The 14,464-nt window shown below is 39.5% G+C and overlaps 1 long non-coding RNA gene across 1 annotated transcript in view; it reads right to left on the minus strand.

Annotated features, from left to right (window-relative positions):
• Positions 1–265: 265 nt before the first annotated feature.
• Positions 266–14,464, minus strand: part of LOC126471532 (uncharacterized) — a 44,524-nt gene continuing 30,325 nt past the window's right edge. The window contains exons 2-3 of the long non-coding RNA XR_007586331.1: positions 6,840–6,989; positions 266–544 (exon numbers count right to left, since the gene is read on the minus strand). This is a non-coding gene — a long non-coding RNA (uncharacterized LOC126471532). The remainder of the gene's footprint in view (positions 545–6,839; positions 6,990–14,464) is intronic.

A 14,464-nucleotide genomic window follows, 5' to 3' on the forward strand; every position in this document is an offset into this window, starting at 1 on the left:
AGTACTGACTGTTTTCCTGTTAAATTTATAGACCAGGCAGGTTGGCAGCAAATCCAGGCCATTGTCAGTAGCATCCTTCGTCTTACTACTCCTGGCGAAAAGAAGTTGTGACGTCCCAGCATGAAATTTTCACTACAGGGAAATAACTTCGATAGCCAGATAACTACATTATACAATGCCTTTATTGATCTAAATTACAATTTAATGAAAGACAGGATTTCTTTTACTTCACTACAACTAACATTTTAAATTTTTTCGAGCTGTAACACACAAAACAGTGCATTCCCTATGAATCTAACTTTTTCTACCACTTATTGCTACAATATTAATTTATAATACTGATTTTTCTCAACAGGTACTTAGAACAGGACAGACAAAAAACCTAAAAAGTATACATTCTTAAATTCCGGGAAGTTTTGAATGTCCCATTTGCTGGACAAACGCGCAAAGCGTATTTTATGCAACAATACTCACACTGGTTAACTTGTCGCTGTTGTTAGAGCTGAGTCCATTAGTGGAAGCTGCGCTCGTGACTGGAGGTCCACTGAAACATTAGCCCTCTTTCTATATGTGACATGTTTAGAATAAATAACTTATTCCTAAAAAAAAATAGTATTTTATATGGAACTTCATACTTAAAAATAATTCTATATTTCAGTCCTATTAAGTATGTGAGGACATAAAATATGCAATAATTTAGTTAGAGTTAGGTATTTCAATATAATTTGGCATTGCTCTACAGGCAAAGATAACAAATAAAGAGTGTTGACGACGAATCGAGATAAGAGAGATTAAGGACGCAGTTAAATTCATACAGTCAACAGTGTATGGAGAGCAGAGAAACGTATGTGACTTTATTTTGTGGACTACCCTGTTTAAACGCCGAGAAGTGAAATCCGAATGCAATAATTCTCGATTGAGTTATTTTGCTGAATCGAAAAGGTGTCACTGTGTATTCGCCTAGACCTAAATCGCTGAGCACCGCAGATGTGATATATTTTCTCCTATACCTGCTTTTGCGTCGCTCTCCATGTACTCTATTGCACTGTGCGGACTCCGAGGGACGTCATGGGGTGAATTCGGGGATATATAAGTAAATGCACAATCTGTAAACCCCTTAAATAAGTGTACTGTAAAATCAACCAACCACTGAATTAGAAGGAGGCATAGTTGTAGAGGCCCACAAGTTCGAGCATTGTGTTTGAGAGATTTAGTGTAAAGCGGAAAATTTAGAAAAGAATTAAAGTGAATTATACCTTAAGGTAGACCTACATCTGCATCTACACACATACTCCACACCGTACAGTGCGTGGCAGAGGGTACCTAATAAATTAACTGTCAGGGACTGCCGAACACTCAAACGTACTGCCGAGCGACGTGGAGCTATCGTCGTGGAACTGCAGTCGCACTCGGGAGAAATGGGCCTCAAATCAGCTTTCGGGTACGTAGATGTTGGACTACTTGGTTCTCCTGAATCGATTAAGACTAGTGCCGTGATTGCTCCCTTGAAAAAAGACAAGGCTGAATCCCTTCCCCATCCTCCTCCTACCCGAGATTTATCATATCTAGTGACTTCATCGTCGACGAAACTTTAACATTCCTTCCCTTCCGAAGCGTATTGTACGAAAAACGTGGCAGACGTCCAACTATTGCCCAGTTATTGCGTTGCAGGTGGGACATAGAGCCATCGATAAAGCGATCCCTCTATTAAGCGATACGACATTGTTTTCGTGGTCGGCCTGATTCGCAGAAACCACTGATGACAAGAAGCAAAGAGCGACATCGTTTAAAGTGCTGTAAGCTACGCTTCTTTGCTGCCGGCCGCGGTGGCCGAGCGGTTCTAGGCGCTTCAGTCCGGAACCGCGCGACTGCTAGGGTCGCAGATTCGAATCCTGCCTCGGGCATGGATGTGTGTGATGTCCTTAGGTTAGTTAGGTTGAAATAGTTCTAAGTTCTAGGGGACTGATGACCTCAGATGTTAAGTCCCATAGTGCTCAGAGCCATTTGACCATTTGAGCTTCTTTGCTCTGTGACGCACTTGTAGAAAGTTTTGTGGGTGATTTAGTCAACTGGCCCTGTGCTGGCAGGCCTAAGCCAGACAAACCGTTTTCACCTGAGTGTGGTACTGCAAAAGTGATATTCAGTGAAAGTAATTGATGGCCTGGGGCTGTTTTATTGCTTTATAAGCAGTTAATTTGCTTTTCTCGATGGATTAATGCCAAATGGAAATGTATCTTATTTGTAGCAGTTTGAAAATGTTCCTGTCTACAAAGCAAAGATCATTCTGTTGTTTTTCCAAGAGATTCAGCGGATAGTCTCATGCTCTAATCCCGACACTACATCACTGAACATCTTTGAAATGAAGTAGAAAACCGGATGTGCACGAGACCAGTCCACCAAGAGCTCGGCGTAAGGTTCCCCATGTTCTGTCCAAGAAGAATGTTAGTAAATGTCTGCAAGTGTTTATCGAACATACTGGAATGAAATCCAAGTGACCGCAACAAACAGGTACCCTGCAAGTTACTGGATACATGAATGTCGTGTTTGTTGCTATCAGCAATGGGTTCTTGTAGACATATGAACACACAAAGTAAAGTATAAGCCATTTCGCGACCAGTTTCGTCATTATCAGTCTGCAGCTATGTCGGTTTCAAAACGCAAATATAAGTTAATTACCAAGATTGTAAAAGTTTTTAAAATAAAATAGAATAATATTCTGAACGAACTTTCTTAAGTGAAAACGAAAGTATGGGCTTAACGTGATAATAAATAAAGGTTTTACTGTAAAATGAGCTTCGTTTATAAAACCAAAGTTCGAATCTCAACGTCTCTAAGAAACTGGTTGCAATACACAGAGGCTTATTACACACAAGAATTAGTGAAGGGAGATTAAATGACGAAGAGGGAAAACAGAAAACTGACCACAAAATTTTTGAATGATGGACAATGGGTATAATTACAGCATTTATGCTAACTTCCGGGATTGTGTGTGGTTAAAACTGGACTAACTTTTTTTTCCGCCTTGAGAAACATAATGCTTCCTACTTTTCTACACAGATACGTTTAGCTGAAGTTACAGCATCATCAGTCTTTTTTTCTTTTCATTGCTATTAAATAACAGGAAAAATTTCTTTATACTGACTGTACATATAGAACTTCGGTTCTTAAGTAGATTATTCGCAAACTTAAAATAAACATTTTTATGTATACACCCTGTTGACAGATGTTGTGGTTTCTGTGTATTTATTTTGCGATATAACAGTCTTTATTTCACAGTTCGTCTTCTGCAACCACGGAGGGCTTAATACAGAAAACTTTATTACCTCGAAAATTTACGACTGGGCATGTTAAGACTGTTATGGTTAATATTATTTTATTCCACGCGAAAGGTGGTGTGTGTGTGTGTGTGTGTGTGTGTGTGTGTGTGTGTGTGTGTGTGTGTGCGTGAGTGTACAAAAAAATTGTCGATTTTTAAATTTACGAATTATTTACTCAAAAACTGAAATTCTACATTCACAGATACAATAACGCAATTAATAGAAAGGAAATATAAAATACAGCCACTGATGATGCTGTAACTTCAGCAAAATATATCGACGTAGAAAATAAGACAGAATTGTGTTTGCTCAAGGTGAAAACTAGCCAAAGACAAATTTTATTTGCAAGAGTGAGCTTCAAACCTCAAGATGAGTATTAGATGAAAACTTATTAAATTTTATTACTGGCTGCAGTTCGAGGTTCTTTCTTCATACCGTTGCTTTTGGACGGATTGTAAGAAGTTAATTTTCATGCTAAGCTGGAGAATTTTCTTTCAGCTACGTGTATCACAACCGCTCTTGACTGACTGACTGTTAGTTACTATGAAATAAAATTAAGTTCTTTGTACTGGTAACAGTAATAACCAAACAATCGTGTTGATTGCGGTACATAATTTCGTAATTCGTTGTTTATTACACGAATTGCGAGTGTAGCGAGGCGTGATGCACGTAGGATTTGCGAAGGTGCTCCCCGCGGGTTACGTTCTCGACTGTCAGATCGTACAACTAAATATATATTATCCACGCAATATTCTTCTGCTGTTTAATCATCCATTTGAAGAAGTCAAAAGTGTTCAGCCAATGACTAATCTTCGTCAGCAACCACCAACGATTGTAGTCAAACAATATTTCTGTACAGGGGCAACCGCAGTATCTCTCCCGAGTCTCTTTATTTTTAAGAACGTATATTCCTTATAACTAAATTGTAGCAGTGTTCACCATTAAGTGCATTTGCCCATGTATAAGGTAGTTTAAGGTCTCAATTAGGTTTAACATTTAAGCATTTATGTATTCTCTGTATGTTAGTTTTTGTTCAGCAAGAAACACAAGCGCATTTTTATTTTGGTTGACGATATTATACGAGCGAGGCACCAACGTACCTTTTCTCGAGACTCTCTACAACTGCTGCCTGGGATTTTATCTCACCATTCCACACATCATTCCTTCAAAACGGAAAAGGAGAATTGCGTTGATAGTATTTTTTAGGCAGTCGGTCACGAATTTCTAGTAATTTTCGATGTTTAACGTATTTAATAGAACTATTTTCAAATACAAATGTATACCATATAAAAATGTTTCGCTGTCATTTGCCATTGCTACGACTTGTTAGTCTTTACTGAGTTCTGTGCGTTAACAAACCGTCTGAAATTCTTTCGGTTAACTTTCATTTATCAGCAGATGTAGGAAATCGATTTCTGCAATTCTGTATTTTCAAAAGTTGCTCTCAACATAAAATATTTGATGCAGTTGATGGAAGAATCCAGATGGCAGATTGCTTCGTCAGTTTCATATGCCTGTTCCCCGGTAGATTCAAGATGTAGATAGGAATAACAGCGAGAATAATGGAATTCGTAACATGTTGCCGTGAATCTGATACGTTGCAGTAGAATTCTTCTCAAGGGTACGCTTCAGATAATTGACTGTTATGCTGCTGCCCCTTTCTTTACCTTTAGTGGCAGGCACTACTCTCGCAAATGTACTCCCGATCAGGAAAAAAAGGCTTAGACACTCACAATCCATTATCTGCGGACTTGTGTAATAGTTTAGGATTTGGCAAAATGCTCTGTAGCCAACGGCGTTGCCGCAGATCATCGAAGCTAAGCGCTGCAGGCTTGGCTAGCCCTTGGGTGGGTAACCGTCTGGTTCTGCTGAACGCTGTTGGCAAATGGGATGCACTGATCCCTTTTAAGGGCAACTGAGGAGCTACTTGGCTCAGAAGTGGTCACGAAAACTGACAGCGGCTGGGAGAGCGATATGCTGGCAACATGTCCCTCCATATCCGCATTCAGAGACGACTGTCCGCTGATGATGTTGGCACTGTTGCGCCTTCCGAAGCCTGTTCGGACGGAGCTAAGTTTTTTGTTACAAATCTTTGTTGCCTGGTGTGAAATATGCGCTCCTAAATTTCCCATCAGTATTCTAGTCAGTGATGTTGAGCAGACTAGTCCGTAACTGATACTTTTTTCGACATGTAATCTTCTCGTATAGCGTAAGTCACAGCGCGATAGCTTGCGAAACAGGGAGGTGGATCAGATCTGGATGAAATACGCACGCGCAGCATATTAACCAACGTGGTTGGCGCACCGGGCAGCCTGAGTGTGGATTTTGGGCGGTTCCTGACGCTCGTTTACGCAAATACTGGGCTAGTCCCCAATTTATGCCTCATAAAATACAATACACAGACAGTTAAAATATGAACATACACGGAAAAAAGTGACAGACATGTGGTGTACACAACTTCCCTCCTTCAGGTAACTGACGACTGTGGCCACAGGAAGGGCATCCAGAAGAAATATCAAAAATAAAATAAATATGCCAAACTCCGAGAATAGCGGAGTCTATACTAGGAAGGATTAACGCTAACTAAAATAATAATAATAATAATAATAATAATAATAATAATAATAAGAATCAGTCTCTTGTTGAGCAAACAGCATCGAGAGACCTTGCGTGTCAGTACGAACTGTTCTCTAGGAGGTTATAGATACTAATAAATACCACAGACCCACTCCGTAATAAATAGGACTACACTATAAACTGAGCAACCGCAGATTCCTTTGCAGGCTCCACGCAGGGAAATCGATTTCGTTTGCCACGTTTTATTACAAAACGCAACTCGCATAGTAAACCACGATTAATCAGTTTGCGGCGTGATTAACCGATCTACGAAAGCATTTGATCGTTTGACGGTTATATGGCAGCACAGCATACACTTGGCGAGGCAGCCTTTAGTGGCATTTGCTAGTATGGCTGCTTGGCCAAATCAACATAACATCGTTCGTATCTAGCAGCTACAGCTTTGGGAACAGGCACAGTACAGGAGTTATAAAGAGAAGAGCTCTTTTATGAGGATAGCAATGGATGAGTACGGGTTAGTCAAAGAATCTGAACACTCAACCATAGCCAGTGATGAAATCGATTTTATGCACGAAGGAAAATGCGTATCTGAACTACTGAAGAAGAAGTGTTTTGTGTACGTAATCCACAATACTCATTCAAACGAATTTTTCACCCTCAAGTACACGTGACATAGTGTCCTAAAAGACTCGGTTTTTGATTATCGCATCATCATGAATATGCCATCTTAAAGAGAATTTAATCATTGGTGTACTGTTATCTGTAATAAAATACCATTGCAGACAGTGTGGCATTTTTTTACACGTCAGTAAACCGTTGTAACATGTAGACAGTTTCTGTTGACTGCAGAATCTACAGAACTGACCTCTAACCGCTCGTCGACCTATTGCTAACCTGCTCCTCATTCTTGCGGTAATTGTTGTATGGTTCTCTTCATAAACTCACCTCGCTCTTGACGATGTTGGCTTGACGACAACAACTTCAGCCGATGATCTGGAATTCTTTTCCGCTTTCTCGCTGCTTCCACAGCTCTTCACAGAAGCAGTTTTAAAGTCTTTAACGTCAGGCTGCAGTGGTTCAATTACTTCGTATTCACTGTAAAAAGAAATGATCACAGTGTCAATGACAGTTCGAGCACTAGACTCAAGGAAATTAATATTATATATATCCGGTAAAGAGCTTTATTAATAAACACAGAGGTGCAGAATCTGAAGTCTAAAATTTTTTTTGAGTTTGAGGCACAAATGTTCAAACCAGAACTTTGAATGACTTGAGCTACTGTTTAATGTGATAAGAATGTGAGGCTTAATTCAAAGCCATAAGACATAAATATAGGATTTGAAACACAGAAATCTCTCCAAAAATTTATAAACTGAAGGTATTAAAATATGTCCTTATGAGAACCGAACAAGACCATTTGATTCAATAACTTATCCAAAATCATTATAAGTTGTATAATATTTCCCTAGATTTTTGCTGAGAAGGACAAAAATGTATTTGCTGAATTCTTCTGTATGAAACCAGAGAAATGCTACGCAACCCCTGTTGCTTTCTGCTAGTTGCAGGTAATGCTTTCTGAATGCAAAGGGCTTACGAATAACGATTGGAGTTTATCTTCAAGTTTCAAATTGCTTTCTCTGCACTCAGGCGAGGTATTTCATAAAGTTGGACGAAACAAGTTCCGCCGTATTGACCAAGCAAAACCTCAGCTTTTCATCTCATTTCCACCTAGTTGTATCTGAGCTACTCTAAGAAACGAAAAAGAAGCTAATGAAAATGAAATTTCAGAGACAGCTAACTCGGCGTTCCATATGGCACAGGTACATGTGCGTTTACGTCTATGCAGTACCTGGAAGCGTCATAAACAGTGATATGTTTTTTGATTGTTTATTTCAAGAATGTTATATATTGTAAACATACAGTGACTGAACCAATTCTAGATATTCTGAGTCTGTGAAATGTTTCTCCATTCATTATGTATAAGACGACCGCTTTGTATCATTTATGAAGAGAAAACACGAAGCTCTTCTACTGGAAGTGTGTCTGCCTCCGTAGCGCAGCGGTAGCGGTACCGCCTACCACGCAAGGGGGTCCAGGTTCGATTCCCGGCAGGGGACTGGGTGTTTGTCCTTCATCACCATTTCATCATCATTGACGCGCGCAAAAAAATTGTTCAAATGGCCCTGAGCACTATGGGACTTAACTTCTGAGGTCATCAGTCCCCTAGAACTTAGAACTACTTAAACCTAACTAACCTAAAGACATCACAGACACCCATGCCCGAGGCAGGATTCGAACATGCGACCGTAGCGGTCGCGCGGTTCCAGACTGTAGCGCCTAGAACCGCTCGGCCACCCCGGCCGGCACTGACGCGCAAGTCGCCGAAGTGGCGTCAACTAAAAAGACTTGCATTAAGGCGGCCGAACCCCGAAACGGGATATCCCGGCCAGTGAATGCCATACGATCATTTCGTTTTTACAGGAAGTGTGAATCCTAGTACTGGAGTACAATGAATCCAGTTGTCATTATTTATCTTTAATACTTTTTCAGTCGATTACATTCCTTATCATTATCAATAAAATAAAACAAATCATGCTGTTTACAACACTGTAATTAAATAAATTCATTCAGAGGTTACAGGAAAAGAAACCTTAGAGAATAGTGCCAGTATTTTATCGAAACATCAAGATACTGTCGGGGAAAGTCAGTGAACCAGAAGTATATCTCACTTGTGTTATTTTTTGTTTCTCAACTTCGAAATGAAGAGACAGTGGGACTCCCTTTGCGTGGGCATATGCTAAACAAATTTTCTTCCCGGGTGTTCTTTTCGGACGGGAGTATTTGCAATGTATGTCGAAGATAACATTTCATTCTCAGAGACTAATGTTTCAAAACTTCAGAGTGCGGTACAGCAATGTTTGACTTACGGGAATCAATTTTTTAGAGATTGTGATACACAGATCCCTGAGTCCGAACTACAAGCTTTCCATGAGCGAACATGACACTATGTTAAGTTTTGCTAGCGATGTAAGCACTAGTGTAATAATATATTATGGCTTCAGAGATGGCTTGTGAGGTATTATATGGAAAATAAAGAAGGAAAAATTCTCCTTCCTTCAATCAATTTGCTTTAAATACGCGTTTATGAACGAATATTTAAGATGGAACGACTAGACAAAACGTCTTGTTGGACAGCCAGTTGCAAAACAGATTCATTGTAAGAATTCCATTGAAATGTAACACACTCACGGAGGATATAGATAGAGAATCCTCGTACGACTGACACTCTAGTATTTCACATCGTTCTGCGACCATTAACAGGTACGATTAAAGTATGAAGTTGAAAATATTCAAAGATGAGCTGCATATTTCATCCTGGCCTCGTTTAATCATCGCGACAATGTCACGTTGATACTAATTCGACTTCAGCATAAGTGGTGTTGTTCATTACGGTGACAATAAGTTTTTAAATTATTGCAAAAATTATGTGAATGCGCGTGCCAAGAAGAAGGGCAGGAGGAGGTTAGACTCTCACGTCACATCGAAGAAGATGCCGTTAGAGACGGAGCACAAGCTGATTTGGAGCATAATATAGAAGGATACCGGCAGTGTCCTTTTCAACGGAACCATCCCTACATCTGCCTTAACCAGTTTAGGGAAACCAAAGACAATCTTAGTCTGGAAGTCCGGACTGGGGTCTGAAGGGCTGACCACCGCGCCATCTCGCTCGCTCAAAGAACATATTACTTCTTCCTATACATATCTCGGGGAATAACGAATACAGTAAATTCAGATAAATTCTAAGTCATACTGACAGTTGTTATTTCTGTATATCATTCGGAAATGAAACAGAAAGAGGGGCCGGGGACAGGAGGGTGAATGATTGTGCTGAACGACGTATGCTGGCTGTCTGGTGGCTTGTACACTACAAATAAAGATGTAGAGGAATACAGAGATACACCAGAAATGCTGTGGATAAAATTTTGACTGAAATCTCATTGATGAATAGGTTCAGTGTCAAATCTGTTTTAATGTCTTATGAGAAAATGAGACTTTCGCCTCAGTGTTGGAAGGTATTGAAAAGGAAATCAGCAAACAGATATGCACGAAATTTGAAAATACTTCCCTGATTTTTGTAGAATCATTTATTCAACTTTTGAAAAGCATGTGCCAGGAGGTGTGCAGCACAGCACAGCACAGCAAGGATGTTACATTCCATTGCATTTATATAGGCTATTACAATGTATGAAAGATTTTATCGAAACTTACAGTACAATCAAGAGCAATAATTGCATCTCATAACAGAAAATACAGGAAGATCGTAACATATATCATTAAAGAGGCTATGAGCTTTGTAAGTTGAAACAATATGGTGTATAGTAAGGGCAGTGTCAGAGAAAAAAAAACATAAAGACTCAGTTATCAGCTACTACAAGTAAGAGAATGGTGACTTACTAATATTACAAATTTTCTGTGATCATTTCTTGTCTATTCTGGGAAAACTGAAATATACACAGGTTTCTCTTAGAACGCATATTTCAAGCGAACAGCAGGAGATAGGACTACTGAAACTAACAGAATAGAATTATAGGCAATGATGAAGTCTGTAAGTCTTTGATTCATATAATTACGATAAGGAACCAAACAAAAAAGTAAATATTGGTGCACTGCATATTACCGACAAGGAACCACCGATAACAGCCTCAAGATGATAACGTTTGCAGCTTCAGAAAACTTGGTTATCAGCTCAACAACATTCTTACGTAAGGAAATTCATCTAGGAACATGGGGCTCACCGAATGGTATCCATCCACTGGGTGGATCATGTAATGATAGTGACAGACATGCAGCGCAAGAATATGTTGCAAGATTTCGTAGCCTGACGAGGAACGGAGTGTGTAACTGACCTTCTTGGTAGATGTGAAACTAGACATAGAAAATTTCAGGTCTGGTAAGAAAACAAAAAATGGAAACCTACTGTTTGACGTGGCAAAACTAGAAAGTGAAGAAAAACGTAAAGAATCTGAGTTAGAAACAAATAACCGTTTCGAAGTACTAAAAATGCAGATAAGGAAGACGTGGAGGAAGTGTGACTCACTGTGAAGACAGCCGTGACAAATTCTGCGAAAAATGCACTGGGTAGAAAGAAAAAACGGGGAAAGAGAAGATGGTTTAGTGAAGAATGCAGAGATGTGATTAAGAAAAGAAAGAAAGCACGTGAGTTACCGCTATACACGCAGGTAATGAAACACTGAAGGAGATATATCTAGACCATATGTAGAACATCGCACAGTGGCCTCAAGAGTACTGAGAAAATGCTTAACAAAAATTATTGAAAATGTGGAACTGAATAGACGAAACCGGCACAGTAGGAGTTTCTTCCAAAATGTGAAAATATCAAGAAAGGAGATCAACACAAGAAGTCAGTTTATCAATGACGAAAATGGAAACGTGATTATGGATGTTGAATCAGCCTGAGAGAGTTGGAAACAGTATTTCAGCGAGCTACTCAACTACCCTAACCCAGAGCTACGTTTCAGTGAAAACTAAGAAGAAACAAATGAGATAGAGATTGACACCACGGTGGAGAAAATAGTCAAAGCCATCCGAAAGATTAAAAGCAATAAAACGCCAGGAGAGGATATGGTCTAAGCAAAGATCTTGGAGTATGGAGGAAGCAGACTACTGATCGAGCTGTGTAAACTCTCATCTAGTTTGGAAGACAGAGACGTTACCAGACAGCTAGAAGATGGTTGGTTGGTTGTTTGGGGAAGGAGACCAGACAGCGAGGTCATCGGTCGCATCGGATTAGGGAAGGATGGGGAAGGAAGTCGGCCGTGCCCTTTCAAAGGAAACATCCCGGCATTTGCCTGGAGCGATTTAGGGAAATCACGGAAAACCTAAATCAGGATGGCCGGACGCGGGATTGAACCGTCATCAGCTGGAAGACAACTGTTACTGGTCCTGTATGAGAGAAAGGAAGAAAGAGAGATTGCTCTTACTACCGAGAAATCAGTTTACGTAACGGGGCGTATAAGGTCCATTCTACAATTATCTTAGAAAATCTAAATCTATTTGCAGAAAATGTCATGGGAGAATATTAGACTGGATTCCGTCCAAGCAATTTAGCTACTGACAATGTGTTTGCTCTTAAGCAGATTCTTGAGAAAGTTGGTTAGTTACATGTTTCATAGATCAACTGAACAATTCTTTCATCGAAATTAATTGGTACGAGTCAGTTTACAAGATATGTATACATCATTACATGATTAATGTTTGTTAACCTTTTTTTCAGGTAGAAATTCGTCAATTTGCTTCGCTATCTGTCGGACATTTTATGTTATTGGGCGAATGATCAAAAGTATTTATTGCAGCATATTGAACTCCTCTCTGAGGTACTAATGGCTTTAACAGTGGGTAATAAAGGTCATTTGTTGCAGTAGTAGGAAAGCGATAGAAAAGTTCAGGTATTGTCCATAGATTTTCAAAGAGCTTATGAAACCATTCATATTCATCGAGATAGCCTCTATAGAATTCTGAAGAAGTTCCGAATCCCAAATAAGCTCACTGAAATGATTAGAGTATGTATGTGTGAATCGAGAGCGGCAGTAAGAACTGGGGGAGTATACTTACAATCTTTTCCCATAACAACTAGATTAAAACAGAGAGATGCACTGTCATGCACACTGTTTAATCTCACCATGTAGAAAGTCGTAAGATAGAGCAAAGTTGAACAGTGTAATGGCCTACGATTGGAAGGTGACAGATTTCAGATATTTGCTTACACGGACGGCATACTGTTAATGAGCGACAGTGAACAAGATTTTGGGGAGAAGTACAAAAATCGCCATAGCAGCAAGTAAAACAGGACAACTCATCAATAAACACAAAACTGTACATACGCAAGTAGGCAGAACTAAATATGTACAAAAGCACTTCACAAGTTCAAGCCAGTTGATCAGTTCAGGTACTCACAGATGTAAACGAAAGAATTTCTGCTAGCTCCAGATGTCTACTTGTCCTCAGAGAGATATTCAAGACTAAAGCCATATGACATTCTGAGAAAATGAAAATCTACACTGCCTTTATGCGCCCCAATGTCCTCTATGGTTCAGAAGGCTGGATACCAACTACAATGCAGAAGCAAAAGCTTCTAACATTTGAAAGAAAGGCCTTGAGAAGACTCTGGGGCCCGGTGACAAAAAGGCATACTTGGGGAGCAAGAAAGAATAATGAAATTTATGAGAGCAAGAATCAGTCAAATGTCTTACAATATTTGAGGAGCAGACGATTCCAATGGACAGGTCACGTAATCTGTATGCCCAACACTCGATATCCTAAGCCAGCTTTCATTGTCAACATTAAAACGAAAAGACCCCTGGGTAGGCCAAGAAATAGATCAGAAGACGACTTAAAGAGGGATACGGAAGCTCTGAATGTAGTCAGTTGGGAGGAGGCAACAGCAAAAGACAGAGTGGGTGGAGACTGTTGTTGATGCTGCGGATGGCCTACAGGGACGGTGATCGCTGGGTAAGTAAGTAAGAACGTATCAATAGTAGCAGTTACTTAGTTGTTCCTGTGGCACATATTTTCCCAAAATTCAGGGGCGAGATCTCTATGGCAGAAGTAAGAAAATGATGTTAATAACTGTAGGTCTAGATAATTTTTACAACTGTTTTCAGAGAGTTTTGAAAATATAATGTACAACTGAGAAATTATTTATTTCCCTGAGTATAATATACTGACACATAAGCGGTTCATTTTTACAAATTGCCATTCTATTCATAAATCAAAACGTTTTTTTGTATAAGGTAGCCAGTGGCATGGATTAAACAAAATCTGCGTCCATTGGTTATCTTCTGCGACATAGCATAGACGTTATACTCTTTAGGCATGTTACTGAACTGGTTATCTGGACAGCACATAGCCGAAAGTTGCTTTTCGTTCTCACATAGCAAGAAATAAGCACGGTCAATGAACTTAGGGTGTTCGTATGGTTTCATACAAGGGTCTTTCTTAAGATGTATATTAATGACTTCCCTTGTACTGTAGCAAATAACAGTAAACTTACTGGTTTGCGGGTGAATCAAGAGTAACTGTTACATATTTCAGTGACTACATGCCGATTTGGTTTACGCATAAAAGGCTCCCTCTTAATAGCAATAAATCACAGTAAATCCAAAAGTATGACACACAGTTCTTTTCGTACTGACATCGCACTTTCTTGCAATATGGTAAGTTTAATTAAACAGAAGACACTAGATTAATGCGGCACAGGCTAGATGGCAAGCTCTCATGAAAGCTCCGGCAGGAGCTGAAATCAGCTTCTTGTATTATTAGTATATTTCCGACTATATAATCAACAACAATGAATATTTTCACGACGTAATTGTTGATCAGTGAAGTTTTCAGATTGGAGAAGGAAGCAACACTTCTCTTTTCATAGTATTTCTGCCGCGAAACGTCCAGTTATTTTCGGGGCAAACCGCAAGACTGTCAGTATAATAGTAAAAGTGTATTTCCAGTTTTTTTCCTTTGTTGTTCGTGTTCATTTAGTTCCCTCTAAGAGA

The sequence above is a fragment of the Schistocerca serialis genome, chromosome 3 (genome assembly GCF_023864345.2).
Source record: "Schistocerca serialis cubense isolate TAMUIC-IGC-003099 chromosome 3, iqSchSeri2.2, whole genome shotgun sequence".
NCBI lineage: Eukaryota > Metazoa > Arthropoda > Insecta > Orthoptera > Acrididae > Schistocerca > Schistocerca serialis.